General features: G+C 41.2%; 1 protein-coding gene across 8 annotated transcripts in view; it reads left to right on the top strand.

Moving 5' to 3' along the window:
- Positions 1-20063, top strand: part of Prosap (SH3 and multiple ankyrin repeat domains prosap) — a 231773-nt gene that overhangs the window by 94751 nt on the left and 116959 nt on the right. For 7 of the 8 annotated variants that reach the window (XM_025306698.1, XM_025306694.1, XM_025306693.1 and 4 more), the window contains exon 2: positions 3687-3748. The exons of the other annotated variant lie outside the window; for it this stretch is intronic. The gene's annotated coding sequence lies outside the window, so the exon portion shown is untranslated. The remainder of the gene's footprint in view (positions 1-3686; positions 3749-20063) is intronic. 8 annotated transcript variants of the gene reach the window in all.

Raw genomic sequence — 20063 nt, 5'->3', positions numbered from 1 at the left:
CGATACATATTACAATTTCTTGAAAAAACTCTCCCTGAGCATCAGTGCACTTCTGCTCGGTTCTCAAAAACCAACCATTAAATATTTTATTCTACTTTTGTTTTGACACCATCGATGCTTCCTCCTTGTGAAGCTGCAAAAGCCTCTTCTGATGTCCCCGAAGCTTTCCCTTTACTTTTGGGAACAATGCAAAGTCGTAGGGAGCCAAGTCTGGAGAAAATAGGCAGGATGAAGCAGGAGCCGAACTTGATTTTCCTGCAAAAGCTCCAAAGTTCTCGCCGCTGTGTGAAGAAGCCGTGCATTGTGTCGTGATGGAGGATGAAATTGTGGAGTGTTGTCGACCTTGGATGTGCAGAAGTCCACGCCTCAAAGACTTTCGGAAGGCAGTGCGTAACGTACCACTTTGCTGTCACAGTCTTCTAATGGAGCAGTTTCTGTATATCCTGTCTTTGTGAAGAAAGGTGCCATCATAATCTTCCTTACGTTCCGTCCTCGTTGTACTTTTAATGGTGGAGGCTCTTTTTGAAAACACCATATTGCCGCTTTGTTTCTGGATCATAGTTATATATCCAGGTCTCGCCACGTGTGACGATATTAAAAACATTCTTACTTTGCTCTTCTCTAAACCTTTGCAGCATATAACGACACCGATCGACCCGCTCCTCCTCCTTTTGCTCAGACGTAAGCAGATGTGGCACCCGCAACGACCGCATCGCTTTGTGAGGTGCAGATGATCCTTAATTATCGTTTGCGCTGCGGTTGATCCGATCTTCAGGATCGCCTTTATTTTCCCACAAGTGATAAGTCGGTCTTCTTTCACTAGGTTTTTCCCACAGCGGCAATATTCCACCGTCCACATGTCCACTTTCATCGATTGAAATATCCGCTCCAATGAAGCCAGAATCCGCCCTAAGGGTGAGCGAAACGTTCACCCCTGCAATTTGGAACGGCGATATTTTCTCTCGAGGCGACGGTGAAAAAATTGCTGTTTTCCGTTTTCGGTGAGATTCTCCACGCCGCAAAGTTGTGAAAATCCTACGGGGTTAATTAGCGTTAGGGAATCGTTAACCGAGCCAAATTCACGGAGAAAGAGAGGGCCTCTTAGGCTGCCGGCATGCGCCGGGATGGTTGGTATTCATTCACACGATATTACGGTAACGCGCCTTACAATGAAGGCGGGGGCGATCGCCTCGTCGGGCGATAAGAAGATTAATGCGCGCTACCGCCAAATTACAGCGCGCCAATTCGTGGCCACGAGGGGCGGCGATAGCTGGCGTGGCGCGCGGCCTGAACTTGTTGAGGCCCTCGAGACCGGAAAAATAAACGACGCGACGCGATAATGCCGGTCGCTCGAGCGGTTTACTACGATTTCCTGCACGATTTCCAAATAGTTCCTGGAAAAAAGTCTAGCGGCGTAGCTCGCTCCGGCGCGATCTTGAGGAAGGGCGCAGCGTCCCCGAAATTCAGGGGATCAGCAGTCCTCTCCTTACTTAACTCTTCACGGTGCAAATTCTTCCTCTCATTCTTAACAGCCGTTCTTAGTAGTACTTAATAGTTTTTCACATTTTTTACATTTATTAAATGTTCGAACCGTTGATCACTCGCATTTAAATCACTTATTAACTCCTTCTACAAAATTTTGTCCAACTCTAAACGACATTTCTGGAGTCACGCCAGCGCAACGTTCACGTATTCTTCGTTCTGTTGTTTAGAGTTGGTTTGCAAAATTTTGTAAAAAGAATCAACAGGTGTTTAAATACGACCGAACAACAGTTCGAACATTTGATAGAGTAAAAAATTTGAAAAACCATGAAGTCTTTTATTTTACTTATGGTTTTATCACTTTAATTCAAATGCACTTTATTGCAAAGTTTAAATGTTTATAACTTTTTTGATAGAAGTATTAAAAAAAAAATGTTTCGAACAAAGTTTAATTGTTTCTTCCCGTAGAATCCAAATATGTGATATTTTATTGGCAGGAGATTCCAAAGGTTCCAGGTTTGAAATCACGAAGTTACCCCCTACTCCCCTTCAAGGGTGAGCGGGGGCAGACTTTTGTTTATACAATTAGAAAAATCTCTCGAATACATGAAACTTTGAACAATCATTTGTTACGACAAATATTTTTAGAATTTTTGGGATTGTCACACTTTAAGTAAGCCACGCTGTACATGACAAGGCTGTTTTTTCCACTATCATAAGATTGATCTGACTATATGAGTAATTCTCCGGTGAAATATTTAGTAAATTAGTCAAGTAGTAAACATAAACACATACGATTAATTGTGTTTTTTTGGGTCAGCATTGTGTAATCACCTTGGTGAAATGAATTTTGAGCCTGTTTTGCAGGAACAAATTGAAGCAATTTCGTTGAGAGAATGAAGGCAGCTAATCTTCTGTGTACAACCCTGCGCAATTGAATTGATTAAATTCCATTCATTTTGGCGGATTTTTTGATGATATATTCGGTAATAGTTTCTACAGTAGGCGTGCGTTATATCTAAAAGTCCAAATCTCGAAATTCGAAAACTGGAACAAAACAGTATCCGAGTACCAAAATAGCGAAAAATATCATTCCGAAGTATAAAATTTTATTTGCGAAGTAATTACAATTACTTTTACTGCAATTACTCAGTGAACAGATATTAATATGGCTGTAACGAGACAATTACAATATTTCGATAAAATTGTATTCTTCGGAAAATTGCCTCGGTGTTATAATTTCTCAGGAGATTGTCTCATTTTTTAAATTTCAATGCATTTTTATTCCTTCCAATCCACGAGTTTTTCGTTCAATTTATATCTGTTAATGAAATTTGGCTCGCACGAGTTAGCCATATCTGAGTTTAGAATTAGATCGGAACTTCTCCGAGTTGGATTATATGATACACGTGAAACATTATACTCGTGATCGCGATTCAGCTTAAAAGCTCATATCTAATTCGAAACTCATATCTGAGAGTATCGCGAGTGTGAAACGAGTTTCAAGCAGCGGCTATAAATACGGATCTTAAAGCTTGAAACTGGCATCTCCTCGAAAGGAATATCTCATGAGAACCGTCTCGTCGTGTCGTGTCTCGCACTTGCGCGCAAGTCCTCGAAACGCATCGAAAACCAGAATCTGGATCCCATTCGATCCTCTCCGCGCATCCTTCTTCCTCCTCTCCTCGGCGAGCGCGCGGCGCACGCTCGTTTCTTGAATTGCGCTTTATTTATGCGATCTTCAATGACCTCGAGGTAGCGATAACCTCGCGAGGGGAAGGCGCGCTGCGACTATTTCCTCGTGAAAATATCCCTACTAACAGCAACTCGGGTAACAACTCGGGGTCCTCCTCTCGGCTCTGGGGAATCGCGTCGTCGTCGTCTCCTCCGCGTTGCGGAGGTCAGCGTCGTCCTTTCTGCGACTTTATTGACGGAGCCGAGGCGCGGAGTGCGCTTTCCTCGCACGAAGAATTCCCGTTTCATTCCGCGACGTCCTCGCCGCGTCGAAAATTTACGATATTTCCCCGGGAGACCCTTTTCTTCTTTCTCGCTCTTCCCCCTCCCCCCCCGCGTTTTTCTCCCCTTCAGTCGACGACCGCGCGCGCGGGTACCCTCATGGCGGAAGCATATCGCGCCGATAGATCTAACGGTGAATTAGCGGCTGAAAGAGATTTTTCTCTCTCTCTCTCTCTCTCTCGTTGCAGATGCTGCGGTCGGCGGATCACCTTCTTCTGCATCCGAGCGGCGAGATCGCGCTCCGATTATGGTGAGTAAATCCCCACCCTTCAGCGCGCTAGCCTCCGCGATAAATTATTTATGACGCGCGCGCGCGCGCGCGTGCGCGCTGCCGGTAGTGGTCGATTTATCGAGAGCCGGTCGGATCGATCGTTTTACTACGAATTCGCACCGACGAAAACGTAACGGTGCGCGCAGCTGTTTGGCTCGCGTACTTTTCGCATCTCGCGTGCGTCGCACGCATCGCTACCCGATTGATCAAACATCCTCGTGAATTCGTCCCTCCTCCTCGGGTAGGAACTCCCTTTTTCATGCGAAATTCACACGTGTACAGGGTGTATAAAAAGTACCGGGAGAGAACCTGGAGAAACATCTTGGGAGAGAAGCACTTTAGAAGAGAAATGTCTCGGACGAAAGTTGTATGGCTTCTAGGGGGACATAAGACGGAACTGTATCGTTTTGTTTGCAGATGACGCCACTTTCAAGACATTCACAGATCATTACTTTTCTCAAATGGAAACAGCAATTTTTCTATTCGTATTATCTCTTTCTACCGATTAATTTTAACAGCTCTTGTCCGAAACATTTTTTTATTTGCCTAATATTTCCTGAGACATTTTATATGGGAATTGAGGGGAACCTGATAACTTTTTCAATATTTAACTTACGATATCTCGCTCAACTATTTGTCGGAAGAAAAAGGTGGTGCTCGATTTTTCATTCTATTTGGTCTCAGGAATATATTGTCACAGTAGCGCTCTGATGCTTTTGTTAATTTGATGATTTTGGAATTTCTAAAGGTCGATAAATTAACAAAAGTTAGGGCGCTATTGTAACAATATTATTTCTTTAGACTAAATAGAGTAAAAAAGCCTAGTGCTATTTTTCCTTCCGATAAATAGTTAGCGAGATATCGCAAGTTAAATATTGAAAAAGTTACCAAGTTTTGCTTAAATATCTGAAAAAATTTTAGACGTTTCTTTCTTAGCCGTGTCACTCTCGTTGCAACTCTCTTACAGTATCAGTTCACTCCTCCCTTTCCCTTTCTACTTCTTGCGCGGCTGCCAGGGATTATATTTCGTTGCGTTACCAATGCGTTTGTAGCGTTTACTGCAAGCTTGTTTTGATATATTTCTTTATTTCACTTTACACTGCTTTTCCCTGTTCCAATTGTCAAAATCAATTTGGATTTATGTACTTATATCAATAAGCACAGAATTGGCAGATTGATTGATAATCACAAGCCGAAACATGCGTTTGAAAGGACGATGGCGTACCTTCACAAAAGAAGAGAAGAAATAAATAAAAGAAAAGAAAAGAAAAGAAAAACCAAGAACTGTAAAAGTGAAATGTCAGAGATATCGATTGTCGAGCTTGATACTTAAGGGGACTGAAGGGGAAAAATCGTGCTTGTTTTTGATAATATTTTGAGGACGAACTGAACAAATATGCAAGAATTAAAATGTTAGGTATTGTTACACAACATATGAAGAGTAGAAAAATTTTGTTTATTAACAAATATAAATATATGTAAAATTTTCATTCTCGCACATTTATTCAGTTCGTCACAAAATCATTATCAAAAACAAGCACGATTTTTCAGTAATCTGACCATCCAGTTCTCAGTTAAGGAGATCGGACATTTCACACTTAATGACCTAATAGAAAGGCGTATTCACCCCATGTATTCGAAAGAAACCTCGAGCGTTTCCCTCGGAAGAAAACAACAATGAAGAAGTCGCATTGATCGATCAGTGGTTATCAATAAATAACTCACATCTCGCAAACTAAATTGTACGTATTCAATTTTCAATGATTTAAACTTGTTGAAATTTGCTCCATAAAATGTACCGTAATTGACAAAACAGTGAATAACGAGTTTCACGACCTCGCCAGTCAGATGTTCTCGGACAGAGAAGATTCTCGCCACTTTTCTCTCTCTCTCTCTCTCTCTCTCTCTCTCTCTCTCTCTCCTGCCCCATCCAAGAGCTGACTTTCATCTTCTTCGCGCAGAACGCGCAGAAACGAAGCGCATGAAATTCGCTCGGAAACACGTCCAAGGCAAGGCTCGTGCAGAGCGCTCTCATTGTCACCCGCCGAGGCCGATATGGAAATCGCACTTTATGCATTATGGAGAGATATCGCCATAGCCACCCACCTGAAACTGGCCCGTTGCGTTACGCGCGCGCGCGCGCGCTCGGCTCTCTGCCCCTTTGTAACGCAATCGTTTCTTTTTTCACAAAACTAGGACAGCCCACGGTGGGTTAGCCTCGGATTAGCCGACGATTGCTCGTTAACGCGTCTACATTATGCAAACCTTCACCCACGGGACTGTTAAATATTAATTGTAGCCCGGCGCGCGCACGCAGTCTCGGCTCTCTCTTAGAGATCTGTATCGAGCGGGCGAATACGCGCGGCCAATTCCGCGCTCTATTAGAGAGCTGCGTTCTGCCAATTGCTCGCCGTTGCTTGCGGATCACAAGGGAGAGAAAGCTCCGAGCGCGTCCCGCTCGCGCGGGATCGGAGCGCGGATGACCGATCGGCGACGCGAGGGTGAAGCGCAGCTGTGAATGTAAATGAACGCGCCCGCGGAAAAATATCGCGAACACGTCGCGCGAGCTCCTCGTCCTCGTTGTCCTGGTCGCGTCGTTCGATTCGCCCGGAGGTTGACTGATCTCGATTTACCGTTAGTTAGCACTTAGCGGATACGAGGAAGGAGAGGCTCGAGCCGTCGTTCTCTAATCTTCCGGTACGCTCGCCTAATTAGCCGTTCCGCCTTGCGCGCGGGGCGTGCACCGTGGGTAACTTCTTCACGAAAATAACCGCGGTAAAATGACTGTCCGCGTCTCGTCATTTCCTCGCGTTTCCCTCGCGAGTCTCTGCGCTCCCCTCGGCGCTCGGCAGGGGAAAATACGAGCTAACCGGTGCTTTGGAGCAAATTAAATGTAAAACACGCGCGGGGCTCTCCTTCTCCCTTGCCGGCCCTTCCCCGCTCTTGCGCGCCAAACTGTTCCTTTCGTTCTCTCCTCCCCTTTCCCCTCTCCTTCCCTTTTCCCCGAGATTTCACTCGTTTCAGCGTGCTGCGTTGTTGCGGCACGCAGGACCACCTCTCGCGCGCTGCTGCGCGAGCACACGTCGTGCGAAGTTTCGTAACCGCGGGCTTCATTGTGCGATGCTGACGCGCGCTCGCTGACATGCGAGGCATTTTAATGGGGAGTTAAACGTTCCGGAGCGGAAGGAGATAAGGCGCGCGCATCTTCCGCTCCGGGACTTTTCCGCGCGACGCCCGCGTTACTATCCTTGAGAATACGAGAGAGGCCGTTCGATTGCGCAGCCGACCGGTGCTCGCTCCACGTCGCATCGTAACATGCCCACGTGAGCGAGAGCAGAAGTGATTACATACATTGGGTGTACATGAATGAATAATCCAATTAATTGTTCAGCCAAATTCGAGGTTTATTTTAACCCTTTAACGCCCGACTTTTACTTATAAGTGTTTCAAGAATAAAATTTGAGGTTTTTTCGAACTGAGACTAGGAAGTACACTAGGAAAGATGTATTGTTGCGTGAACCAAAATTTTGTTGCAACAACGAAATAATTCGGTTAAAATATGTCCAACAAAACTGTTCAGTTTCTGCAAACAGATATCTTGTTTGATTATGGTTTGTTCGTATAACGTAATACTTTTGTTATAGCAACGAGAAAGCTTTAACTATGTGAATCTTGTTAAAAATACTATAATTTTCCCTTAATATATAAAATCTAAATTTTGGTACACAGAAAGACAAAATGGTATCCATTGGGCATTATTTTAGTTTATGCAAAATAATATTTCGTTATTATGTAATTTTTATGGATAAAATAACTGAAATGCTGAATTTTTATATATCAAGTCTAAGAACAAAATCATTTGGTCCGGAGAACAAAGCAGAAAAATATATTTAGTTGAGGCAACTAAATATTTTGTTATATAAAACAAGATATTTGGTTGCTATTAAAAAATGCCTCAACTCAAGCAGTTTTGTTAGAGATACTAATTTTTTTCCCTAGTGTAGTGATAACCAAAAAAATATCAGAATTTTATATCTACGAAAAAAACTACCTTCTGAATAAATGAGTACATGAAGTTCCGGCTTTTCGTTTGTTGGTTTCGTTAGTTTGGTTTTTTTTATCGTTCGTTTTTTGTTTATTGGTAAATATGACTTGGATCCTGAAAGCATGCACGAAATGAGCAACCTATACAGAGAAAAATGAAGAGAATAATCTATACGACATAACTCTGATAGTCAGCTTGACATTTTTCAGCTGAAACTTTACTATATTTGTGAGTGAAGTTTATCATTCAAAGCGTCAAGCTTACCATCTCAGAAGAATATCTTATAGATCACCATTTAGATAGTCAATCGTGCCTTCATTTTTCGCCGCATAAAAAGCGCTGTAAGTCACCAGGTTTCACGAAAATAGGGTTGATTTCTTGATCTTCGTGTCCACCATTTATTGGATTCGCCATTTTGCATTTCTGTATTCTTTTAATTTCACATTTTGCATCTGAGAAAGCTTCCAAATGTATAAAATTATAACAGATTCACCATTCTATTCACTTATAGTGCACTTCTAGATGTCAGTAACAATGCTGTCTACTTGGAATTTGACAAAAATGTTATCATTAAAACTGAGCTAAAAACAGACTAAACCGAATCTATATACCATTTTTTAGAAGAAGAATTCACCTTTACGGTGGCGCAAAGAAAACGAAAATATCTCCTTTTCTGACTAAGTTATGGATTCTTAAATGCGTTTCTGGTAACTATAGTTACCAGCCAGTAGGCGGTAAAGGGTTAAGAGGAAGCAAAACAAATTTGTCAATCAAAGTATTCGCCGTTGTTTTCTATAACTTTAAGCCATCCTTCAGGCGGCCGATGAATTCCATGTGGGAAAAATGTCGTGTCTCTGGACACGATAAAGTCGTCAAGCTATTGTCGGATCTTATCCTGCTGATTTGAATGCGTGTCAGACAAGGTATTTTACTTTACCTATCGGAACAAGTGGTAATCAGTAGGAGTGATATCTGGTGAATACGCTGGATGAAAGACGTCCCAGCCAAGACTCATTATGATGTCTTTTGTCGTAGAAGCAATGTGTGGCCAAGTGTTATCATGCAACAATTTCACAGAACGTTGCACCTTTGCCACTGTGCGTTTTTGTTCTAATTCTTCGCTCAATCGGATTAATTGCTGTTGGTCCGCAGTAATTGTTTCATTCGGTTTTAATAGCTCATAACAAATCACACCCTTCATATCCCATCAAATGCAGAGTGGAATCTTCTTCCCGAAGTATTTTGGCTTACCGACCGGTGTTGATGGTTCGTCGGGATTTACCCGTGGCTTTCTGCGTTGCGGATTGTCATGGAGTATCCACTTCTCATCGCCCGTAACAATTTTCCGCAAGAAAGATTTTCTACGCTGTTTATTGAGAAGAGACCCAGTATCAACACAAAGTATCATCGATGTTACAGCGTCAGCTAAATCATATGGTATGTTACATAACACACCATATGATTGCTTTGTTACATAACAAAGTAACAGCCACGTAATATACGTAACATATGATTTAGCTGACATTGCAACATCGATGATACTTTGTGTTTACTGGGGAGAGACGACACACTGCCACTCGTTGATTTTTCTTGGCTTCAGTGAATTCATGCGGAACCCATTTTCCTTCTTTCTGAATCTTCCCCATCTCGTGTAGGCGTTTGGAAATAGTTTCTTGCGTTCCTAACTCCTAACTCTGAGCTCTGCGAGCTCTTTTTGCGTTTGTGCTGAATTCTCAGCGAGCAGTTGCTCCAAATCATTGTTGCCGCACCTTTCGAGGGCCACCAGGCCCTCGTTCTTTGTTACTCAGACTGTAATCGCCACTTTTAAATCATCAATCAACCAAAATCACACATCGTACGATACAACACCTTCGCCGTGAACGGAATAAATCAATTCGCATACTCCTGCAGCATTTTTTTCCTTGGAATTCGTAAAGAATGCAGTGTGTCGCATATGCACCTTATCTCTTGCCTTCATTTTATAGGTATAATTTTTGAGGTTATGTTGAGCCTTCTGCCAATACCAAATGTAATTTTTAATAGCTATGTCGATATACTACATAACCGTGTGAGAGGGCGGGAAAATTTGATTATTTGATTTCTTAATTTCTTAGCCGCTTAAAGAAATTTATTATTATTCATTTGTACACCTGATACCTGATGGAGAAGAAAAAGAAGAAGGAAGGAAAAAGCGACTACCACGGCGCGTAGTAAACGAGAGCACCCGCGGGAAGATGGGAGAACACAATCAGTCGGAACGCTTTCGCGCTCGATATTCCTCGATTGTCCTCCCGGCCGCTCTCTAATCGCGACAGCGAAGGGGAAGCTGAGAAGATGGGGGAGGAGGGGAGGGGGCACAGGGGAGGAAGAATCACGTAGCTGGAGCTTCCGTATTTGCGAAGGCGCGTGTTGCCCGTAACTCGCGCCGGTTACGATTGCGACGCAATGTTGTCTTCGAGCGCCCTCGATGAGCGTGTCGAATCGCGCAAAGCGGCCGCGTTTCGCGCGTTCCTAAGTGAAATATTAAGCATTACGCGCCACTCACGTGAGTGGAAAGCACGCGAACGTAACACGGCGCGCGAGTAAGCAGCCTTCGAGCCGCGAGTAGGACCGTCGCCGTCGTAAGCAGCGCCGCGACGTAAAGGTACGTTCACCTCCTTCCGCTCGTTCCGAGAGAGCCACGTGTTTAAGATCACGCGCCGGTCCTACTAAGCCGGCCAGACATTACGGCGTGTTGATTGCAATGATTGCTTTTCGGTCGACGAGCTCTCCTCCGGAACCGCTCGCCGCGCGCGCGCGCCGTGTCGTTACGGAAATTATAGCCCGTAACACACGTTCTCTCCCTCTCCCCCCCCCTCTCTCTCTCTCTCTCTCTCTGACGTTTATGAATTTCCACAAGATTAAAAAAAACTTTTAACGACGATTATGATCCCCCGCAGGTGAACATATCGATGAGATGAAGTCTCGATGGATTAAAACGGGTAGCTGTAATAATTAATGCCGAAAGAATAATCGTATGAAGGGACGAATTTAAGGTCTGTTTTTATTAATATCGGTACTTTCTCTCGTCCGCAACTGTTAGTCTGCTAATGAAACGTTGATACACACAGAACGTTTGGAAAAAAGGGTTCAGGACTTTAAAGGCAGACAGTACTCGCGAAATGAAAAGAAAGTCCCCAAGAATATGGGTCGAAAAATTGATATTGTCGAAATTATGAACGATTATTTATTTCAGTTGAAGTAAGTGACTTATTCGTTTCTGGTGCACGGCCATGTATGAAATACGCTTCTGCCATTTCGTGATTAAAGTAATAGGATGTCATTCTTATCGTGCTGTGAACATTTTGTGCTAGCTCTCTGCAACTGTTCACTGCCCGCTGTATGCGACTAATAATTATTTGATAAAAATAGATATTTGTTTACATTTCGAGCAAGAGCAAAGAGACTGTTTTGAGGGTTCCTTTAAAACATGGTACTTTTTTCATCGATACATGACATAGACAAATTACACAAGAGAATACAAAAGCATGAGAGAATACAGAAGCGAGTATAAGTCACTTGCTTGAAATCAAATAAATAATTACTCATAACTTCGACAATATTAATTTTTCGACTCATGTTTATCCAGACTTTTTCCCCCATTTTATGAATACTATCTGCCCTTAAAATCCCTTTTTTTAAACATCCTGTGTACATTCGCAGCCCTATGTGGATGTAATGTATGGAAGCCATGAGATGTTTGTTATATGAATATATTATATATTAACATATATTGATACATATATTAATATATATTGATATATTAATATACTTGTGTATGTAGAGTGTTAAGAGGAATCGATCGGTTGTGCTTATCTCCGCATATAGTTGCATCAATTAATCTGCAACATGCAATATTATTATTTTTTTTCAATCAATTCCTCTCTCATTATTCTAAATATAATAATAAATATATAACTGTATTAAGACATAATCATCGGAAAGTGAGTATTTTATGAGATGTTTAACATTTTAATATTTATACGGAAAAGTATCACGATAAGATGTAAAATATTCCGGAAAGTATTCACTTTTCCTACTTGTGGAGTCGATTTATGCAAAGAAATTCATGTTGCTTTGTTATGAAAAAAAGGACAATACAACTTTGCATTTGATGCATCTACGGAAAATCGTGTCGCAGGTGGATAGAGCTCATTCAACCGTGCGCTTCCTCCTCTACCGTTTCTCTTTTTTCTTTGACGAAAGAGAGAGAGAGAGAGAGAGAGAGAGAGAGAGAGAGAGAGAGAGATGCTAGAAATTGTTCCCAATTGCAGGATGCAATTTATATAATGAATAAAATAGAAATACGCATTCTCTATGCTTCAGTAATTCGATTTGACGTAAAATACCAGTTTTAATTACGGGTCGTTTAAGGTCAAAGTAACTTTCATTAATTTCTATAAATTTATCGATTGTACATTAAAAGGAACTGTGAACACCAATATGATAAACATAGTTTAGATAAAGCGACATTATTCTATTTTAAATCAATTGATTTTAAATTTAAAAAAATTAGATATATTTATACGCAAATCTTATGAATTCCTGCGAATTATTTAGTATTCCTATAGGTATAGCTATATCACGCTATATCACCCTCCTCTCCCCCAATTTTGGTTTAATTAAAAGACAACATGTATTAAGTATTGGCACGTAAGATTTTTTAAGAAATACGGACCTTTCAATCCTAAAAAAATTATGAATTCATTTAATAAAAATTCACTGAATGAATTTTTATTAAGTGATTTTATTAAATGAAATATGCTGTAAGGGGTAACAAATTATATATATATATATATATATATACATTCTAAATCTTTTTGTAAATATCGATCATATTTACAAATGTAACTTTAGAATAGGATAATTTTGATAGAAGATAAATAAAAGTTACTTCCGTGTTTGCATTATGTAGTGCAAATGTAGCGTACCTTTCCAACCCAAGTTTGATCCGAAATTGGAATCATCATCTTAAATGATATGTATTTCCTGAAATTTCATCAGGCTCGGAGATTTAAAATCGAGCAATATCGGGCGAGGTCATTAATATCAATGTATTTACCCTTTGATAATAATTTAATATAATTTGTACCCAATAGAGGGAAAATATTAATATTAATGCGACTTCACACTTTATTGAGTCGGATATTGAGTGGATATTCGCGTCGTATCGGAGCGTGTCCGGAGGTCGGCGGTGGTGGCGCGGTTCGGATAATGTCGATAACGATCAGACATCGGCGGGATTCTAATCCCGCCGAGCGGCGCGACGCTGATGCGCCTAACGTACGACATGTAAGATTCGCGTAAGATCGTGCGCGAGGATAAACGCACGTGTACACAGGTCGGGTACGCGCGATATACATAGTACGCGCATTCCCTCGTGCGTGAGTCAGACAAATGGAATTTCGTGACACGCGATACCGAGCCGAACCGTACCGAACCACGGCGGTTTATTAACACCCGAGGACCGGGTAACTCTCCTTCGCTCGCCGTCGCCGTCGCCGTCGCCGTCGCCGCAGCGTTAGAAGTCTCACCGGCGTTTCGAATGTACGCATCGATGCGTGGAAAGGTGCGCGCGCGAGTGAGCGCGCGGAGCGACAAGGACCGAGCGACAATTCATTTTCCGCGATGCCGGCGATTCAGCTGGCGTGTGCGTTCTACATGAATATCGGACCGGAAAGAAATCCGAGACGCGGTCGGGAGAGGGAGACATGCCGAGATCGTATTGAAATGTACGGATAATTCGACGAACTTCCTTCGTCGCGTGTCGCGCTGAAAATGGGAGCGATCAGGGTAATCGGGCGACATCCCCGCGTTTTCTCTCTGGGGAGACAGGGAGAATTTTGCGATGGAAATTACGGTAGAATTTTTGTAACCGACGGATATATCGATGTTCCACCTTAATTTACAGTTCTCTTGTATTTTATGTGTGCTCTTTGTAGTCTAGAAAGTAAAAAAGCCCCCCTCTCTCTCTCTCTTCACTATTAAAAAATATATTATATTTTTATTAGCAGATTAACTCTATTGTTTAGAGCTTCAGCGTTCCTTTGGATCTGAATGATTGCCTGAGTACTTAACCGTAGTCGGGCGGAAAATAATTTTTCGTGCCAAAAATGTGTTGGATTTTTTTTTCCAAATTTCACCCAAAAGTACACCCAAATTTCATTATAACGGTTTTAGGGGTTTGCTGAATCCGAATATGAATTCAGATTTCTGAAATTCAAAATGGCGGATCCAATATGGCGGACCAAAACTAAAAGTTATTTTATTTGAATGATAATCGACACTCGGGGTTTGTCTAATCGCTGAATCCGAATCTTATCAGATTCTTAAAATTCCAAACGGCGAATCGATAGTGGTCGATGGAAATTCGGAAAATCCTTGGTTTTCTATAAAAATTGGTATCTTGTGGTTTATTGAAGTCACTGAATATAAATCTAAAACTATATTCTGAAAATTCAAAATGGCGCATTCATTATGGCACACGAAAATTCGAAAAAAATTGTTGTCATATTCTGGCCACTTTTGATTACGCAATCAAACTCAAAACTCAAAAATTCAAAAAAGGCTTATTCCTGTAGGTCGCTATATTAAATTGGCTATTTTTAATTTCTACGGCGGAGAGCGGAATTTAGGAGCAGTTGAAAAAAAACTCTTATTTTTTATATATTTCAACTGTTTTTTCGAATTTCGGTTTGCTATACTGAATGCGCCATTTTGAAATTTTAGAATATCGTATTAGATTTATATTCAACGACTTCAATAAACCACAAGATACCAATTTTTATAGAAACCCAAGTATTTTTCGAATTTTCAACCGCCATATTGTGTCCGCCATTTTGAATTTTGAAAATTTGACATCAGACACCATTCGGATTCGGCGATCTCAAAAACCCTAGAGTATCGGGTATCATTAGAAAAATAACTTTGCATTTTGGTCCACCATATTGAGACCGCCATTTTGAATTTCTAAAATCTGATTTCAAATTCGGACTCAGCGACCCCAAAAACATGTAAATACCAAAGCACAATCAAATCGTAATAGTATAAATATGTTTTATTTTAAGATTTCGAATTTTCGACCGCCATATTGGGTCCTATTTTGAATTTTGGAAATTTGACATCAGATTCGAATTCAGCGAATCACCGCAAAAACATATAAATACCAAAGCACAATCAAATCGCAATAGTATAAATATGTTTTTTTTTTTTCAAGATGCTCATATATGTGTCATGAAACAAAAGTGGCACAAGTTTTATTTGCCCATATATGTGTCCCGGCTGACAGCCTTATTTAAAATTATTTAAATGACCCGAATTTGAATAATTTAAATTCGGGTCATTTAAATAATTAAATAGAAACATTCGAATGCTATCCCCTGGACCGGTTAAACACGTACGCAGCAATTTAAATGTCTCTGGAAAATTTGGCAATTAATAAATCGATAATTTTTTTACAAAATTTTTTTACAAAACTTACAATGTGCGCGCGACGGAATCATGTAATCGAAATTATTGTCATTAACGGATATAAATTTTACCGAAAATATCAGCATGTACACACGTGTTTTTCTGTATATTTAGACGTGAAATTATTTTTTAATACATATCTAATTTAATAAATTTAATATATTAATAACAAATACAATAGCGCTAAAAAATATTTTGACAACTCATTTACTTGAAGAAAAAAAATTACATGTAAACAAAATAAATGCAATTTATTGCAAAATAAATGCTTTTAAATGCAATTTAAAGAATTTTACCTGATAAAATGTATGATACATCTTCTCTTTGTGCAGTGGCACAGACAATGGCAATAAATTATGGAACCTGGCGGTGATTTATTGGATATTTATGGCTATTAGGTTTACGCGAGAGAAGACTCGAAGGAATGCATTTTCGTTTTCTTTCATGCAAATTCCAGGTAGATATGAATACCTTTAAGTTGCGCGAGAGCGGTTGTATCTGACAATAGCGCTCGAAGGAATTCGAGGAGGTAGAAAAAAAAATACCTTACTAGGAGAGAGATCCCTCGTGGTCCTGACAGCAGCGCGCTTCGTGCGCGACTTCAATCTGCCGCCGTTGGCTGCCAGGAACATTCTGTCGTGACCTGTCAGCTTCGCATGCCAATGTTCTCGCTTCTGGCATGAACTATAACATTGTATGTGTGCGCATCGGGTGCACGCGAATCTGAATAAAGCCTCATTCTTGTTACGTCATCATTACATATACAAGGTGTCTGGGATTTTTCGGAAACGAAAAATTGTTAAAAGATCAATCAGATCAAACTGAGAAGTACCATTTTGCAAAAATCGCAATAGTTATTAATGATTGGAAATGACCACATGTAGAAGCTCTTTTAACTGATAACTTAAAAATTTGTCTACTTATTTGTAAAACGGTAAGGGATTCTTTTGTACAGTATACTTAATTTTGTACAGTACCGTATAATTACGCCTATTTAATAATATCTTAATTTACAATGGCACTCGAAAATATATTTCGACACGTAGTTGTTTAAAATTATTTGAATTAATTAATCATATATTTCTCTAAAGCATCTCTATAACATAGTATTTTTCTTTTCACAAATTTTGCTGAATAATGGTTTTGTGTTACACAACTTATGTCAAAATGTTGATGTCAAAATATTTATGTACTTACATTAAAGCACAATTAGTATTATTTTGTTTACATGTAATTTTTTTTTTTTCAAGTAAATGAGTTGTCAAAATATTTCTCAGCGCTATTGTATTTATTATTAATATATTAAATTTATTAAATTAGATATGTATTAAAAAATAATTTCACGTCTAAATATATAGAAAAACACGTGTGTACATACTGATATTTTCGGTAGAATTTATATCCGTTAATGACAATAATTTCGATTACATGATTCCGTCGCGCGCACATTGTGAGTTTTGTAAAAAAGTTTTGCAAGAGAGTATCGTAATCGCGAAACGTTAAAAATCGCGCGCAATATCTGACCGGCTGTATCGTGCGAATGTGCTTGAATAGAAACGAGCGAGGAATCTTGTAAATGGTGAATTGGATCGCATTACGCGCTCGTGGACGGTAGGATGAAAGAGAAGGATATACGCGAGTGAGTAGAGGGGGCAAGGGGAAGAAAGAGAGAATGAGAGAGGGATAAAATGATGGAGAGAGGTGGGGGACGCGGAGGAAAGAAAAAGCGGAAGGACGATGCGGGGGGCATGTCCGCCGCCGGCGTTGTGGCGTGTATCGCATTTAATTAGCCACCATATGCGGCAATTAATTAAGAATTTCTCGCGTTATTGATAGTTTCACCTGGGGTGTCCATTAGTCGCTCCAACGACGGCACCGTTTTCAAACTGGGAGAGCTATATTCGTCGTCCTCTCGCGCGCAGCCAGGCGCATCCTGCGCACGCTTTTCCACTAATCTATCCTCCCGGATGATGTATGAGCCGGCCGTTTCGCCGACAATTAACGTTTTCGCCCCAATAGCCATTGTTCCCCAATAATGATTCTTTCTGCGCAAAGAATGTTTCCTTTTTTTTTTTCTTTCTCCATTTTCCTTTTCTCCGTTCTTTCTCTCCCTTTGTCTCTCTCTCTCTCTCTCTCTCTCTCTCTCTCTCTCTCTCTCTCTCTCTCTCTCTCTCTCTCTCTCTCTCTCTCTCTCTCTCTCTTCCCTTTAATCGCGAAATCTGTAAAGGGATCAAAAGCGTGCGCTTTCTCTGAGAACTACGAATTACGCTAATCATCGGCACACGCATCGTTGCTCTAATTATTACACCTAATTGCAACGTTAATGACACTTGCATTTTTCTCGCTTTCTCGCCTTTGTAGAAATCGGTGGGAAAAGGAGCGTGCGCCGCCGTGCGACAGAAACTTCGCCAGAAAACTCGGCTCATTTCCACAGCCCCCGAAACGAGATGGAAATAAATAAAGTAACAAGTCTCACGGTAATGTCCCCCCCCCCCCCCGAGAGGGATAAAGGGAGCAACGAAGCCACGCGAAGCAATTTGATGAAATTACGGTAACAAGTAGCGAGTCACCGCGTGTAGAAAACTCTCCCTCATATAGAAAATTCTAATTAGCCAGCGGAGCGTATGGCGAAACCTCTCGGCCCGCCGCTTCTCGCACCTCTGCTCGAAATACGTGATATAACGCGATACGTGCTCACGACAATAACTTCCCACAACGTTGCGAGAAACTATAACAAGTAGGCGTACACACACGCACGTAGCGGCACGCTGTGGCGCAACGGAGGACGGAAGCGAGCGTTTTCAATGTCTGCCGCCGCTGCGCTCGCGCTGCTGCCTGGCGACGTTAACGCGGTATCGTCGTTAAGGTGATTCGCTAAGGTGTTATGTGACGCGATTGTTTGTTAATTCTCACCGCGTCGAGTGACTCTCGACGGTAATCCCGAAAGTCACGAATGCTCTCTCTTTCTCTCTCTCTCTCTCTCTCACACACACACACACACACACACGCGCGCGCGCGCGCGCGTAGAAAATACTTGATGTTTCGTTAGTGGTTGAGAGAACAAGAGAGGGGGAGGGGGAGAGGGAAACCGCGAGGCGGTCAATTAACGTCTAAACATCGCCATTAGTCGGTAATGTAACGGCTCACCTCTCCTAGTGGCCAGACAAGTAAGTTAGCTGATGATTATTGAACACGATAATATCGAATGATGTATTAATGACGTATTAGAGACCTTATTATAACGCGTCATCAATACGTCATTTAACGTCACGCTGCTATTTGGGCGGACAAGAAGTTATATAGCCGATTATCAATTGGATGTGAAACATCGTAGCTACCAAATTGCCATTGCTGTAATTGATGTAAAAAATAGCCGCTCACTTCTGCTTTCTTATTTAAGAGCTTTATGACGAGACGTAACTTGAATTTTGATTCGTCGCCCGATTTTAAAATGCGGATGCTATGTATAACGGCGGCTTTTCAACGTCGCCATTTTGTTTAAAATATTAAAAAAAGAATATTTTTTTCCCCTTAAAGAGTTGCTTAAAATACACACCTTACTTTCATTTTTGTATTTCTTCTAATACGTCCTCAAGAAAAATTCCCGGAAATAACATCTTTATGACGAGACGTAACTTGAATTTTGATTCGTCGCTCGATTTTGAAATGCTAATGGCGGATACATAACGGCGGCTTCAACGCCGCCATTTTGTTTAAAATATTCACAAGAAAAAATACTTTTTCTTTTCCCTTAAAGCGTTGCTTAATAAATACTTTATTTTCATTTCTGTATTTCTTCTGTTACGTCCTGAGAAAAAATTTCCCGGAAATGACGATCTTTATGACGAGACGTAACTTGAATTTTGATTCGTCGCCCGATAAAGTGTCAATGGCGAATATATAACGGCGGCTTCAACGCTGCCATTTTGTTTAAAATATTTACAAGAAAAAGTATTTCTTTCTTTTCCGTCTTTTTTTCCCTTAAAGAGTTGCTCAATAAATACCTTCTTTTCATTTCTGTATTTCTTCTGTTACGTCCTGAGAAAAAATTTCCCGGAAATGACGATCTTTATGACGAGACGTAACTTGAATTTTGATTCGTCGCCCGATAAAGTGTCAATGGCGAATATATAACGGCGGCTTCAACGCTGCCATTTTGTTTAAAATATTTACAAGAAAAAGTATTTCTTTCTTTTCCGTCTTTTTTTCCCTTAAAGAGTTGCTCAATAAATACCTTCTTTTCATTTCTGTATTTCTTCTGTTACGTCCTCAGAAAGAATTCCTGGAAATGGCAGTGATTTCGACCCGTCCAAGGTGGTCTAACCCTTTAATCGAGCCACTTAGCTATCGGCTTTCAACCCAGACCGAGTGGTCACATTTCTGCTCGAGAGCAAGAGCGAGATGTTTATCAGAATATCATCGCGGCTCCAAGCGAGCCGCGAGATCCCACATCGGCGGGGCTTCCGTTTTCTCGATACGGAAGACTTTCATGCGACACCCCCCTTGTGTACCTGCGTACGTTTTTTCAGCGTATTACGTAACGCGTGTCGTTCCGGATAATCCGTTATCAAGCCGAGAAAGTGAGGTGTTCGTTCGCTCGCTCGCGCATGCGTATACTCTTGGCATTATAATTTCGATACCATCCGGCCGGTTTCCGCGGTGCCGCGGCACTTCCTCCTTCTCACGTTTAACGCGCCGGTACTTTCGACGCGTCTACGCGCCGCGTCGCGTCGCTTCGGC

This window comes from Harpegnathos saltator, unplaced genomic scaffold (genome assembly GCF_003227715.2).
Source record: "Harpegnathos saltator strain DR-91 unplaced genomic scaffold, Hsal_v8.6 scaffold8, whole genome shotgun sequence".
NCBI lineage: Eukaryota > Metazoa > Arthropoda > Insecta > Hymenoptera > Formicidae > Harpegnathos > Harpegnathos saltator.
This window is presented reverse-complemented; position numbering and strand designations above follow the sequence as displayed.